At 38.6% G+C, this 15,256-nt stretch overlaps 1 protein-coding gene across 8 annotated transcripts in view; it reads right to left on the minus strand.

Annotated features, from left to right (window-relative positions):
• The window catches only part of ZFHX3 (zinc finger homeobox 3), a gene marked incomplete at its 3' end in the record, with an annotated part of 1,354,624 nt that overhangs the window by 1,312,970 nt on the left and 26,398 nt on the right, over positions 1–15,256 (minus strand). Inside the window, exon 1 of one of the 8 annotated variants that reach the window (XM_079907055.1) lies at positions 8,945–9,053. The exons of the other annotated variants lie outside the window; for them this stretch is intronic. Of the gene's footprint in view, positions 1–8,944; positions 9,054–15,256 lie in introns of those variants that run through there. 8 annotated transcript variants of the gene reach the window in all.

Raw genomic sequence — 15,256 nt, forward strand, 5'->3', positions numbered from 1 at the left:
GGGTGGAATGTTCTACAAATGTAAATTAGGTAAATTTGGTTGATAATGTTACTCAAGTCTTCTATGTCCTTCCTGACTTTTTTGTCTCAGTGTTCTATCAATGATTGAGACAAGTGATGAAATCTCAAACTGTGATTGTCAATTTGTCTATTTCTTCTGCACTTCTATCAGTTTTTGCTTAATGTACCTTGAAGATCTGTTATTAGGTCCATAAACATCTAGGATTGTTATATCCTCTTGATACACTGACCCCTTTATCACTATTTATAAAATTACTTTTTATCCCTCGTAATCTTTTCTCAAAAGTCTACTTACCAGGCTTCCCTGGTGGCGCAGTGGTTGAGAGTCTGCCTGCCGATGCAGGGGACACCGGTTCGTGCCCCGGTCCGGGAAGATCCCACATGCCGCGGAGCGGCTGGGCCCGTGCGCCATGGCTGCTGAGCCTGCGCGTCCGGAGCCTGTGCTCCGCAATGGGAGAGGCCACAACAGTGAGAGGCCCGCGTAACGCAAAAAAAAAAGTCTACTTACCATGCTGACCAGGAGAAAGATAACACACATTATCAATATCAGGAATGAGAGGTGACATCACTACAGATCCCACAGATAGGAAAAGGATAATAAAAAATATCAACAGCTTCACACAAAAAAATACAAAAATAAAAAACAAAACTTTATGCCAATAAATTCAACAACGTAAATGAATGGAAAGATTCTTTGAAAGACACAAACTACCAAAGCTCACTTAGGAAGATGTCTATTAAAGATAATGAAAATTTTTTGATTTTGTAGTTAAACTCTTTCCCACAAAGAACACTCCAGGCCCAGATAGTTTCACTGGTGAATTATACCAAACACTTATGAAAGAATTACTAAGAAGGCTACGCAAATTCTAGAAATTTGAAGAGGGTTCCTTCCCAACACATTTTATGAAGCCAGCATTACCCTGATACCAAAAAGATCAAGGACATTATAAGAAAACTGCAAACAAACATCCTTCATAAACATAGTTGCAAAAATTCTAAGGTTTTAACATATAATATCCAACAATACACAAAATGTGTAACACAGCATGACCAAGTGAGTTTTACCTCAAAAATGCAAGGTTGGGTTAATAGTCAAATATCAAGCAATGTATTCACCATGTTAACAAACTAAGAAAGACAGACCTGTGATCATTTCAGTATATGGAGAGAAAGCGTCTGACAAAATTTAACCTCCGTTCCTGATAAAATCTCTCAACGCACTAGGAATAGAAGAGAATTTTCCCAACCTGACAAAGGATATCTATATGAACTTATATGGGCAGCACAGTTAACAGTAAAAGACTAATGAATACTTTCTCCTTATGATCAGGAACAAGGCAAAGATATCCACCCTCACCACTTCTATTCAACAGTACACTGTTGGGTTTTAGCCAGTGAATAAATAAAACAAACAAAAGGCATCCAGATTGTAAAATATAAATGAAACTGTATTTAGAGACAACATTGTCATCTAAGTAGGAAATCCTACAGATTCTATTTTTCTAAAAAGCAACTAGAATAAATGTGTTAACATGGTTACAGAATACAAGATCAATATATAAAAATCAGTAGTATTTCTACATACTAGGAAAGGGGGAAGTGGAAAATAAATTTAAAGAACCATTATCAATTACATCAAAGAGCAAGAAACACATAGGTATAAATTTTAACAAAAATGTCTATACAGCAGTCTGTATACAACAGAACATTGGGAGAAAATTTTAAGAAGGCATAATAAGTGAAATGATATAACAAATGAAATACTCAATATTGTTAAGGTGTTAGTTCTCCCCAAATTGATCTATAGATTCAGCACAATCCCAATCAAAATTCCAGCAGACATTTTGTAGAAATAATACAGTGAAATATAGTAATGCACCTCCCTAGTGCCCAGATCATGGTGATGGAATACCATTTCCTACCAAAAGAAAATAGGGCTTCTTGGTGAAATAACTGACTCTACGTCTTTGGCAGGAAACAAATAAAATGAGCCTGAATGTTTTGTTATCCCACATAGCAGGAAAGCTAACAAAGTCTACCAGGGTCATGCCAAAAAGATTCAGTTGCCAATTTAAAGAGCCTCCCACTGACGAAACCTGGGGTAACTTAAGCTTCAATAAGGTTGGAGCTTATCAAGTATGTTTCAATCCATGAGTCCAAGACAAAATAATTTTTTAAAGAAATTAATTGGCCACCTTTAGAGAATAGTTAGAAACTAATTCATAATCTTAAAAATGGGTAAATAACAGAAATGAGTCAAGCATTTATCCTACTTTTCTCATTTGAACCAAACAAACGAAGGGTAGTGTCTCTTTAAACAGAGGAGGGGCCACTTCCCTGGTGGCGTAGTGGTTAAGAATCCACCTGCCAATGCAGGAGACACAGATTCAAGCCCTGGTCCAGAAGGATCCCACATGCCGCAGAGCGACTAAGCCCGTGTGCCACAACGACTGAGCCTGCGCTCTAAAGCTTGTGAGCCACAATTACTGTGCCCGCATACCACAACTACTGAAGCCCGCACACCTAGAGCCTGTGCTCTGCAACAAGAGAAGCCACCGCAATGAGAAGCCCGTGCGCCGCAACGAAGAGAAGTCACCGCTCGCTGCAACTAGAGAAAAGCCCGCAGGCAGCAACAAAGACCCAACGCCGATGAAAATAAATTTTAAAAAAATAAAATAAAATAAAAATAAAGGAGGGGCAGTATCTCTTTCAAATGTATACCCAATTAATTAACAATCTACTTTGAGAAAACAGAATTGGAAGAGAAATATTAAATGCAGAACCAAGGGCAAAATAAGTTGAAATATGACTAAAACAATGGAAGATTTCAAGGAAGCAGCGCATTTCACTAACAGTAGGGTGGGTTTCCAAAATATAAGAATCAGCTTTAGAGAAAAGAAGCATCTGAGACTGCTAGAAAAATATGAAAGGAAAGTCATAAGGGCTATGAAATAACATGTCAAATATAGGATATGTAGTCCTATTGGGTAGTCTAATCTCTCTTAAATTAGAGGTCAAGTCACCCTCTCATAGAAACCATAAATTATTTGCAGTGAGTATAGAAAAAAAGCAGAGAGAAGAGGCCAGGGCTTGTTGTATACTACTGCTGACTCCATGCTATGGAATTAGGAGACAAAGTGTTGGTGTCTGTGTGTTTGCAGAAGGGAGTGGAGAATGGACAGAAGAAAGCCTGAAAAACTGCAAATGGTCAAGTACCTGTAATAGACCAAAGGTACTGGAAAGGGCACTCTTGCCATAGATAATCATAGAATTCTACCAAATAGCCTGGATGAAACCAAGACACTAGGATGGTTGGAGATGCCAGTAAGGGGCAGAGAAGAGCAAGATTGGTAGGTAAGATTGGCTGTGAGAGAAATGGTAAGAAAACGGATACCATGTTTTTGTTCAACAACATTTACCAAGAGCCCACAAACTGCTTAATCCGGTAGAGAAGTTCCTTAGAACAAGGAGGGCCAGGTGTCATTGTGATGGTCTGGGACTACAGTGGGGTTAAACTGAAGACCTTGAAAAGGGACCAGGAAGTTACATGACATTAGCAACGGATTTTGATGTTAAAGGGATGCACAGGGATATAGGAAAATAATAATTGATATTGGCTTGTTTTTGTATTCTTCATTCCTCAAAGCTCAAAGAGAGATGTGGGCATATTGTCAACTGTATTAAATTCATATCTGTATTACCGACGATGCAGTAGCTTGCTATTTTGATCTAAAGCTGGGGAAGATGAGGGTTATTAGTGTATAGTTTTACTACTGTTATATTTCAATATTACATTTTAAAAAACCCTTAGACATTCCATCTTATGATTCAGATCTTTCATAAAAGAAAAGCCCACTACACCCACAAATGTGCCTACTAGAATACATCATGTCATGAGAAAAACACATTAGACAGTATGTGAGTGTTTTATTAATCATCCGATAAGGGGATTTTTTTGAAAATGCAATGACAGAGGTTGTAGTCACTTTCCTTTGAACGTGTGCTGGCTTCTGCTGTCTGTTGTTCTCATTTGTCAAGTTTCTTAATGTTCCTCTTAATACAGTGTCTTTAGTTCTCCCAAAGGAATATCAGCAATTTCTGGGAGCAAGAGGAAAACTTTCTGTCAATTCTGCATAATGACCGAAACAGGGTGACTGAATCACTTAATTGAAGCTCTAAGGCTAGTAATGTGATGCATATTATGCCCTGTTTACCGTGAAAAGAAAACAGTGGATGGGCACTCACATAGGCAGTAAGAACAGAGAACCAAGTCTTTTTTGTCTTTGCTTTATTTCTCTGAAGGTCACACAATCCACAAGGAATCCCCGCCTCAACTCTTTAATAGCCAAAGGGTGATAGGTGGAAAAAAAAGGGGGGGAAGACAAGATGTAAATGAAACAGAAGCACATAAAAGCCTTGCATATAGATTTTTATAATCCCGTAATTTTCATTAGCTCACAAAATTTCCCCTAATCCTGTCCTCACCTGTTGGCATCAGAGCAAAGCTGCAGCTGTGCAATGTGCAACTGCAGTTATGGGATGTAACTGCAGTTACGCGATGTAACTGCAGTTACGCTGATGCATTAGTCAGAGTTTCAAATGTAGCTAACTTTGAGTCTATCCTGAAAGCTTTCAGTTCCCGAATCTATTGGCATGTACTTATTTGATTAACTGGTATAAGAAACATCCCAAGGCCATCTAACGGTAGTGGGTGATCACAGCTTCAATCACTTATACACCTAAATAGTCACTTTGCTCTTCGTCTTATGAAGGCATTACTCTGTCACTTGGAAGATGCTGAAGCTAAGTCTGCTGACTCTGGATGCCACAACTCTCAACTGATAAAGCTTCAACTCATTTTTTTAAATTAATTAATTTATTTATTTATACTTTGGCTGCGTTGGGTCTTCGCTGCTGCGCACGGGCTTTCTCTAGTTGCAGTGAGCGGGGGCTACTCTTCGTTGCGGTGCGTGGGCTTCTCATTGCGGTGGCTCCTCTTGTTGCGGAGCACAGGCTCTAGGTGCACGGGCTCCAGTAGTTGTGGTGCACGGGCTCAGTTGCTCCGCAGCATGTGGGATCTTCCTGGACCAGGGCTTGAACCCGTGTCCCCTGCATTGGCAGGTGGATCCTTAACCACTGTGCCACCAGGGAAGTCCCCTCAACTCATTATTCAATCTAATCTGAGAAGAATCAAGCTAAGAGTGGCAAAAGAAACTCAGAGGGCGTATTTAAGAATACAGTAGAAATCCTATTTGATTCAGAGTTGACAGTTGACATGCTAACTTTTAAAATTTTAATGGTTAAAGGAAGAAAAATAATTTTTAAAAGAATTCATATATTAAACATTTTACCTCAAAATGTAAATACATATTCATTCAATAAATCTAGTATTAATTTGTTAGAGGATGGCATACTATTTTCATATCTAGTCCCTCCATGTTTATGTACCATATTGCTGACTGTTGTCAATTCAAGCTGTGGTCCAGTATACTGTAAAGGGGCATTTTTTTGGTTACAACATGAGTAATGTTTGCCTCTTGATTTGTTTTTATCTTTTTCTTCATATTCAGCTCCATCTTTTCTTCTTTTGGCATGTGTGATTTCTACATCCTTCAGTTTCATTTTCCTATAAATTGTCACCCTCAACCCTGTTACACACCATCCTAAAAGTCACTAGAACCCTTGATTTGAGATCAGCAAACTAATAAACCATGTCTTTTACTTTCTTCTTGTACATTTAGATTTTCTGTAGTGGTTGTCAAGTTCAGGACAGTTTTCTCCAAGATGCAGTATATGCTAAACTGGAAACTATTCTACTCCAATAATATAAATAGTATCTATCATGTTGATAACTCTCAATAATTCTGCACTACCTACATTTTTATCTATCTTCAACTGTTTCCAAAATAAAAGTCAAAAACTTTCACTTGTATTATTCTATAAACATTTCAGAATTCCTTAACCCATCACTGACTAGATCAAAGAGGTTATATCTGCTGGGGAAAACATGGCATTTACATCCTCTACACAGTCCTTAAAATTGGGATATAAAGGAGAGATAGCTAAAAGAATACAGCCCTTTCAGTATTTCAGTTTTCTTTAGAAAATGTACTATTTCATAAAAAACAAGTTCTTTGTAGAGTTCATCCATGCCATGTTTTGTGAGCTATAGTAAACTAGTAAAGGCAAACAATTCATACTTTTAAGTGCTCTAGGATTTTTGGCTTGGTCAATAACCTCAAGTGGCAATTTTTAGGCTCCAGATGGAAGGCTGCAGGCCAGTGCTGTGATGTTTCTTGGGATCTTCATGATGTGCACTCTACTTTTCATGTAATTGTTTTTATAAGCAGTATCTTACACTTTGGGTCTGTTTATATTATAAAAATATTCACCAATAAAATATTTTGATAAATGATTCACTAATCTGTAGACTATAATCAACAGGTTGTTCAATGGATAATTTCTCCCTTCTATTGCCCAATATGCAGCATCTTTATTTTCTTCCACCTATTTGTTGTAAAATATTTGCTACCAAACTTTTGATATAAAACCAAGACTTTTCTTTCAGTATAAATCCACCAACTGGACTATCACACTATTTTTCTTGCATGAGCTGCAACTAAGATACTGTCTATGATTTCCAGTTCATTTCAAGTATAGCAAGGATGTAAAGCAATCTAAGAACAGAACACTTCTGGATTTGTGATATTTTCCAACACTAAACATCTAATCTGACAGCATTTTTAACAGCATGCCTTTGAGTTTTATCTAAAGTATTTAATGTTATTTTCACAGAAACAACTCTTTACTTAATACTCATAATTCATCAGTTTACATAACATTTAACCATAGTGCATAGGTATAATATCAAGTAAAATTGGCATAAACAGGCTTGAGAACAGACTTGACTCATTCTAAGTATATAACTCAAATTAATAGCACAAAAGTGCCTAAGAGGGCTTCCCCGGTGGTGCAGTGGTTGAGAGTCCGCCTGCCGATGCAGGGGACACGGGTTCATGCCCGGGTCCGGGAGGATCCCACATGCCGCAGAGCGGCTAGGCCCGTGAGCCATGGCCACTGAGCCTGCACGTCCGGAGCCTGTGCTCCGCAACGGGAGAGGCCACAACAGTGAGAGGCCCGCGTACCACAAAAAAAAAAAAGGTAAAAAAAAAAAAGGTGCCTAAGAAATAAGCTTATTGGCTGCAAACACTATGTAGTGAGCACTACTCAACATGCCTTATGGAGGAAATAATAACATTGGGACCAATTTTTAGTACCTTACTCACTCTTGTTAAAACTGTGTTTCCAAAAATACGATGCTATTCTAGAACAGTCTGTGTTGGCACCCCGATATGACTTTTTGGGGTCTAAGTTCCAATTTGGGAGTCACAGAATTTGGGGCCTGAGGTATAGTATCCAGGAGAACCCTGAAATAAAAACTCCTGGAGCTGAGCCAAGAGCAAATTTTCAAAAGAAATGGGGTAGGTCAAACATGTGATGTTACAGTACTTAGAATACAAGCCCACAAACCAAACCATTTTGGAAATGATGCCAGAGTTGAAATTACAACTTGAGGGAGATCCATGCTTTAGGATGAGATGTTTCAAGAGGAGAACTAAACTATGCAACAATGATAGGTAAATGAGGTAGTCTAAAAAGCTCCCATGTAAAGTTATAAACCGCATTTCTTCAGAAATTAGGTACCAGTGAGGAAGTGGGGAAAAGAAATGGGAGACAGTCATCCTGCTCAGATTACTTCAAGGTTTCTGCATTGCAGTAAGTTCGCATTACACAGCTGCAGTATATGCTAGGCCCTCTTTAGTACTTCACATGGACCACCCTGTTTAACCCTTATAATTACCTTACTAAGTGGGTTTTCCAGGTGAGAAACGAGCAGTTGCCCAGGTGCACAAAGTTAGCAACAGGCTACGATGGGTACTTGAGTGCAAAGGTCATGATCTTCCACTCTGCTATCCTGCCCCTCAATGACACTCCAACTTGCTCAAAACTTCCTTCCAGCATCACCAAGGAAATCTCAAATCACCACTGACTAACAACACAACAAAAAAATTCAAACCTATTTGCACACGTAATCACTTTCAATTATTTCCAGCTTTGGAGACTTCTGAAACCTCCTTAATGAGAGGTAACTTTGGGTGGCCAATGGTGAGCACCAAAAGAAAAAGCCACAAAAACATGCGAATTAAAACAATTTTGTGTTCCCAAAAACTTATATACGAAATTAAACAAAAGAAACACGTAACAGATGGAATCCTTACCAACATTAATCATAGCCTCTCTACTATTTTACAGAGGTTTGAATTCATATTTATTCTTACTAATTTTCTCACCTTTTTAGGTAGCAGTAATCACTGTTATCATCTTATGCTACCACTTCTGCATCTGTGAAATTTCTAGAAAGATTTATTACTTCTCTTTCTGGGTCAATTAATAGAATAGTTTGTAATACTTATAAAACATTTTAAAAGACAAAAGTTGAATTTAAATATCAGAGAAAAGACAAAGGAAAGGGTAGCTTTACCAACACTTTTCCTACAGCATGTTTTTAAATGAGAATAGACCATGAAAACACCGCACTTCACATATCAAACCAAAATTGTTACCAAGCAGTTAACCTTTTTTTCTTTAAGGCTAAATTCAGAGAAGTCATTTCCATGTTATCAAGAAAAGTTGACATGGAGAATTCTTAAGCTTAAAAATCCATGGAGGCTAATTCCACTGTATACAGAGTCAAAAAAAAGTTTATAGCTATGTGATGGCGTCTAGGGCTCTCCCAAAATCAGATCCTAAGATAAAGTTTTAGGTAGTCGATTTGAGAAGTGGTCCCAGAAAGCACCAGTAAGGAAGTGGGGAAAAGAAAAAAGAAAAGCCATATAAGGGTGCATCGCTTAGCAGCTTACCTGACCAACACCGGGAGCGCAGTGCCGCTGGGACCGGCTGGGACCGGCTGGGACCGGCTGGGACCGGCTGGGACCGTCCGAGACTCTCCGAGACTCTCCGGAACACGCCTCAGAACCTACACACCTGAGGTCTGGGAGGTGGAGTATTTATCTACCAACTCCCGGCCCTCATTGGCTGAGGGTTGAGCACAGAACCACCTCCACCCTTATAGGCTGCACCTGTGCTCAGCCCAGACACTGAAGAGCCAGAGAAAGCCCTCAGGCAGGAGATATTAAGATGAAAAGCTTGGCATACCCAGGACTGACCTCAGCTGCAGGCAAACATAGGTGGGCTGATAGAATATGCGTGGGAGCATCAACAATGCCTGACACAGCTGGTAATGAGTAGTTTTTCTTGAGCTTCCTCATCTTGAGTGTGGAATTTGTTTTTACACTGTTCATCACAGACCCAACTGTTCACAAATACTGGCTTACCTAAATCAGAATCTTTGCCGACAGAACAGACTAGAGACTCCGAGTAACTCTCCCACTGCAAATGACTAAAAATGCTGGGTATAATAATTTCAAATAAAACTCAAATGCAGAGCTGGGCTAATAATAAGGACACCCCTGACAACAAAAGAAAAGTGGAAGCTGAAATCCAGAAATATAAGCAAGTGCCAAAGGCAGCTTTGGTCCCACCAAACCCTGGTGACATTGACCACCTGCTCTGACTGCAATACAGTGGTGTGTGAGGGACAGAAGACTAGGACTTGGGCCTTCCCAAGAAGAAGAGACTAATAGAAGACACCCACCTCCGTCCCATAAAATTAGAACACCAAAGAGCCACTCTCCAAGAAAAGGTGCCTAGAAATAAATGCACCATGTAGAAGAAAAATGGAACTGTCTTGATCTTGGTGCTGGGAGTATCTATTCAATATTTTTAAATAAACAGAACCAATTACTTAACTAATTAATTAAACCCTAGGAGACCACATAACATTTGTTGAGAATATTTAAATAATATGTTCTACTTTAATTTTAGAAATCTTAATGAGGTCCATTTAGGGTTGTTCACTGTCTAAAATTTATAGGGACAACCAAGAAGTTAAAATATTTTAGAGTGCAGTTTTCGGAATATATGCTTCAGGATATGAAAGTCTCCATTTTCCATCTTAGAAAATGATCACTCAGTCTACCACTAAATGACATAGACCCATGCAGAGCCACTCCCTCAGACTCGATCTTGAGTTCCTCGCTGTTGCACCTACATGTCACTCACCATGCAGACCTCTCTATAGGACTGCTTGAGCATCCTTGCACATGGTATCTGATTTTATCCCAAACGAGTGTTCTAAGAGAGCCCCGATAACTTTTACAGTCTAGTCTGAGAAGTTACAAACTATCACTCTGCTTTATTCTATTCATTAAATGAGAGTCACTAAGTCCAGCCCATACTAGAGGAACAGGGACACTAGTTCACCTCCTGAAGAGAGGAATATCAAAGAACTGGTGGGCAATTCTTCAGAGACCAGCACTTTAGATTCTTGTAGCTCTTTCTTCTAATATCTACATCTGTATTTTAATTAATATGCTTATCATTCATTTACTTTCTATTATGGAAAATGAGGATTTTTACCACTATCCACCCAGCCACTTACCCCACCACACACACACACATACACACACACACACACACACACACACACACACACAAATTCCTCCTACCTCTTCTTCCCAACACAGCTGTATCATAGTTTTTAGTCAAATCAATAATCAGTGTTTAAATTAACATGATCATGTAAATATTGTTTACAACTGAGCCGCATGGTATAATTGATTTCTTTTCTAATACAACTTACTGTTTTACCTACAGGTAATTATTTTTTTTAGTTGCTTAATATTCTATGGACCCATCACAAACTTATACCCAGTTTTTTGAAAACACTCTTAATCTCCTCTCAATGTGTTGAAACAAGTCAGATAATATATCAATTGGATTTGTTTTAATTGGAGCTGGATTTTAGTCCTTTCTCTACCATTAGTTGTACAATCTTTCACAAAAGATGAAGAAACCTTTCGTCCCTCTGTTTCTTCATCCATCAAATAAAGGCAGAGGTTAAAAAAGCAACCCTTCTTGATGCAAAGACTTCATGTAAGAATCAACTGAGAGGCCAATATCATTTAGAAAAGAAAATATATTTGAATTCTAAAATTCTGAACTTTCTTATTCTGAGATATGTCTAAAACAATTGGCTTTTTTTCCCCACTAGGATTCAATAAAGACAAGTAGAGCTGACAGAAGCATGAACGATATAATGCCAATCAGATGGTTTTGCCCAAGGTAATTCAGGATGAGCTCAAGGGACTTTCTTGACTAGTGAAGCTCATTAACATTAATAGCAGCTGCAAGTTCACATCCAAATAGGAATGTGCCTCACAGGGCAACAATACACTAATCTACTGTATGGGCTACTCTGTCATACTCTCAATATTCTAGAGGTGAGACAAACTGAAAAAGCATTAAATGTATAAACATCACTTGCTGGTTAACTGAACTTCATTTCCGTATTGCCAACCTCTTTTATATGGGAGGGGCGATTTTTAATGTAAAATCTCCATTAAGTCTTACTCTTTACAGGAGTTTACATGGTACAAGAGGTATTTTAGGTATTTTTATAAAAAATATTTCCTCTGGAAAATAAATCCTAAAAAGTAATTTTGTTTTACCCCAAGAAGAAAACAGTCATTCTACATTTCTGTAAAATATAATTCATCATTATTAAATTACCAGATTACATGCACAATTAAACTTATTTATTAAACAGGACATATGCCAACAACTTTACAATAATCCTCTAAACCATAATAGCAGATTTTCAACTTTAATAACAACATCATGCAGCTAATACCCAAAGGACTAATTTTAAAAGTAAGGGCATTTAGTAATTGAAACTGAAATTATACAATTAAGCACTTGAGTAATTTAAACATGAACATAAGTGTCCTGGCTGTGCTGCTCTTGGCTTTAAGTCAAATTTACTAGTGGGGTTAGACTTTATCACTCTAATTATTTCTGCTTGTATCAGATCTCGGTAAATAGAAATTGAGAATTATTTGAAGTATTTTTTCATTCCTGTCTTTTCTGCTTCAAAAATATATTACTTACCGCAAAAAAAAAAAAAAAAAATTACTATACTCTTCTTCTAATTAAAGCTTCACACAGATAATCAAGAATAAGCCCCACGATACTTATCAAGACTCCACAGAAATTCAAAAAGAGATATTTTAGGGCTTCCCTGGTGGCGCAGTGGTTGAGAGTCCGCCTGCCGATGCAAGGGACGCGGGTTCGTGTTCCGGTCCGGGAGGATCCCACATGCCGCGGAGCGGCTAGGCCCGTGAGCCATGGCCGCTGAGCCTGCGCGTCCGGAGCCTGTGCTCCGCAATGGGAGAGGCCACAACAGTGAGAGGCCCGGGTATCGCAAAAAAAAAAAAAAAAGAGCTATTTTATTTGTATACCTATTCCCAGAAAGAGGTTTGAAAGAAGTTTTAATATGAAAAGAAAGTTATCTAGTGAGTATATTTGCCTTGCAAGTGTTTCGAAATCATCACCTCACCATTTCCACCCATTCTTTGCATTTTCTCCACCAAACATTAAACCCCATGTTAGCCTCATTGTCTTACCCTTAGGAAAACTCTAAAATAAAATAGGCTTTCCCTTGACAATGAACATGACAGAACAGCTTCTAACTTGGTAGAAATCATCTCTTTAATTTTTACTGTATAATTAATACTTCTGACATTATATGATTACAGTAGGATTAAGAAACATTACTTCTTAAGTGAACCATAAAATCATCAAATTTTAAAAAATAGAAGAGAAAACAAGAAACAGTGTGAATATCCCAAAACAAGGCATACACTTTAAAACGGGAAGAGGCAGGCAGACTGCCTCTGATGAATAGAGGGCACAGAGATAATGTAAGTCAGGCACCAAGGAAAGATGGCTCCACCATCAAGACCTCACTAACCATCACCAAGTACAGAGGCATGGAATGGGGGGAAAGGACATTTCAAGTTCAAGGAATTGCACAAGTAAAGGTACAGGGATAAAAGAGCTGATAACTTCTAGGATATATGGCTGAGGTCTAGGGTCCAATAGGAGTAGCTATAATAGGTGAAGCTAAACAAGCAGGCATAGTTTAGATCACAAAGAACCTTGGATTCCAGGCTAAGGCACTGGGATTTTACCCTGAAAGCAATGGGGAGTCACTGTGAGTTTTTTTTAAACAGAAAATACACATGATCAGACTTGCACTTTAGAAAGATCCCTCTGGCAGCAGGGTGAACATTCAATTGAGGCAGACTAGAATAAAAGAAAGGACACTTGTTAGAATAGTGCAGACAGCACCTGACCATATTACAACAGTCCAGAACAGCATTTTTGCTGTATTACAGAAGTCCAGTGCAGCACTCTGTTACAGTACTCTAGGCTGCAAAAAGTGAGAACCTGAACCAATACAGCAACAGTTGAAAAAGAGAAGGGACCAGACCTCAAGATATTTAGGAACTAGATACTTTGTTCATGGTGTTCAACTGGATGTGGCAGATGAGGGCAGGAAAGAATCTAGTTTCTGATTTATGAGATTCCAGAAGAAATGTCCCTCCTCTGGCCTTGTGATGCTGACCCCATCACCATATGCCTGCCCAGGGCCTTGCCCATCAATTACCCCATTTCATTCCTATGGCTCTTTTGCCACAACCTGTAAGATACTCAAGCCTCTCCCATGCCAAGAAGCAAAGATGTATTAGATATCTACTCTATGTCAGTCGATCCCCAAGTTAGCTGGAGGAGTTAAGGAAAGATGGTTTTCTTCCTTAACTTTCCCTAATCTTCAAGTAAGTAGGTTATCCCAACCCCACCAATCCATCTTCAGTGCTGATCAAATAAATCAGTCTCTTTCAGAAAAAAAAAGCCTTTTTGTTTAGAAGTAGCAATACCAGACACCTGTATAAATATCCTATCTGGCAAAAGATATGGCTAATGGAAGATGACGTGTTAGTGATCTTCTGGGGCCATGACATGATGCTGCAGGTCATTGTCAAAGGTGCTTATTCCAGGAAAGCCAAGGAGTCAAGTCATCCGAACAGGCTGGATATATCATGCAATAGTCCCATTGTGTGCTCAGGTCTCAGTTCTTCATTTCATTCATTCAGCACATATTTCTTATGGGCTTATCACATGACAGATGCTATCCTAGGCTCTGGGTAAATAATAGTGAGCAAAATATACACAATTCCTGCCACCATGTTTAGTTTCCACACCAACACTTAAAATTCTGGCATCATAAGCAAAGCCTGCTTCCCACAGGGGCCTCTATTTTCCACTGCATCTTCCATCAGAAGCAGGAATTTCTCAATATCTAATTTTCTCCTAAGATCCACTCATTTAAAAAGGGACTTTAATAGTAACATGCATGTTTTTTAAATGGGTTGATGCTGTACATGCTGTTGTATAATCTATTTATTAGCCATAAAGATAAATTTATATTAAGCTTAACATATCAAAGTTCAGAAAGAAGAAGAGACTGATTCTCAGTGGTTCAAAGCTTAGTAACACTGGAAACTGAGTCTTCCAGTCCAGTCAACTTTGACCATCACCAGGCAGAACAGATGGGAAGATGGACAAGTAGAGCTCAGATTCTGAAATAACACATATTGGCATTAGGAAATCAGGCACAGAGAGCAGAGAACAGAGGAAAATGATATGAGACAGTATGAACTACAAAAGACTGAATTTACACAAAGGATTTGTACCAATGAAAACATGAAACAGCTGCCACTGCTCAAGATCAGAATCATTCTAAGGGTGGAGACAAGTCAGGGCCTTCAGGTAAATAGGAGTCCTACTGGCAATAAGAAGGGAAAAAAAGAAAGAAAAATTCCTTTACCAAATTATGTCCTTGGACAGTCATGAGCAATCTTTTTTAGGCTAAGATAATTTAAGAGACATCAAAAGGGTTGAGGTTTGCTTTTTTTTTAATACAAAATATTTATTGTATTTAGTCCTGTGGAGGAGTAAATCACAAATTCTTAAAATACAGATTGCTTACTTTATTGAATAGAAGAACGTCGAGAAAAATGACTGTGCTTTTTAGCCACTAAATTCTAGCATTTGTGCATATTTGAGAGGTAGAGACACAGAGGCAGTTTTCTAACCTTACATTTTGCAGTGAGATCGAGGGCCATATGGTAGAGCCAAGGAGGCCTCCAGCAGCCCTGAGGCTGTGGGTTGCCTCATCATTGCCCCAGCTAATATACTAGGCAGTTTAC

This window comes from Stenella coeruleoalba (genome assembly GCF_951394435.1).
Source record: "Stenella coeruleoalba genome assembly, chromosome: 20".
Lineage (NCBI taxonomy): Eukaryota > Metazoa > Chordata > Mammalia > Artiodactyla > Delphinidae > Stenella > Stenella coeruleoalba.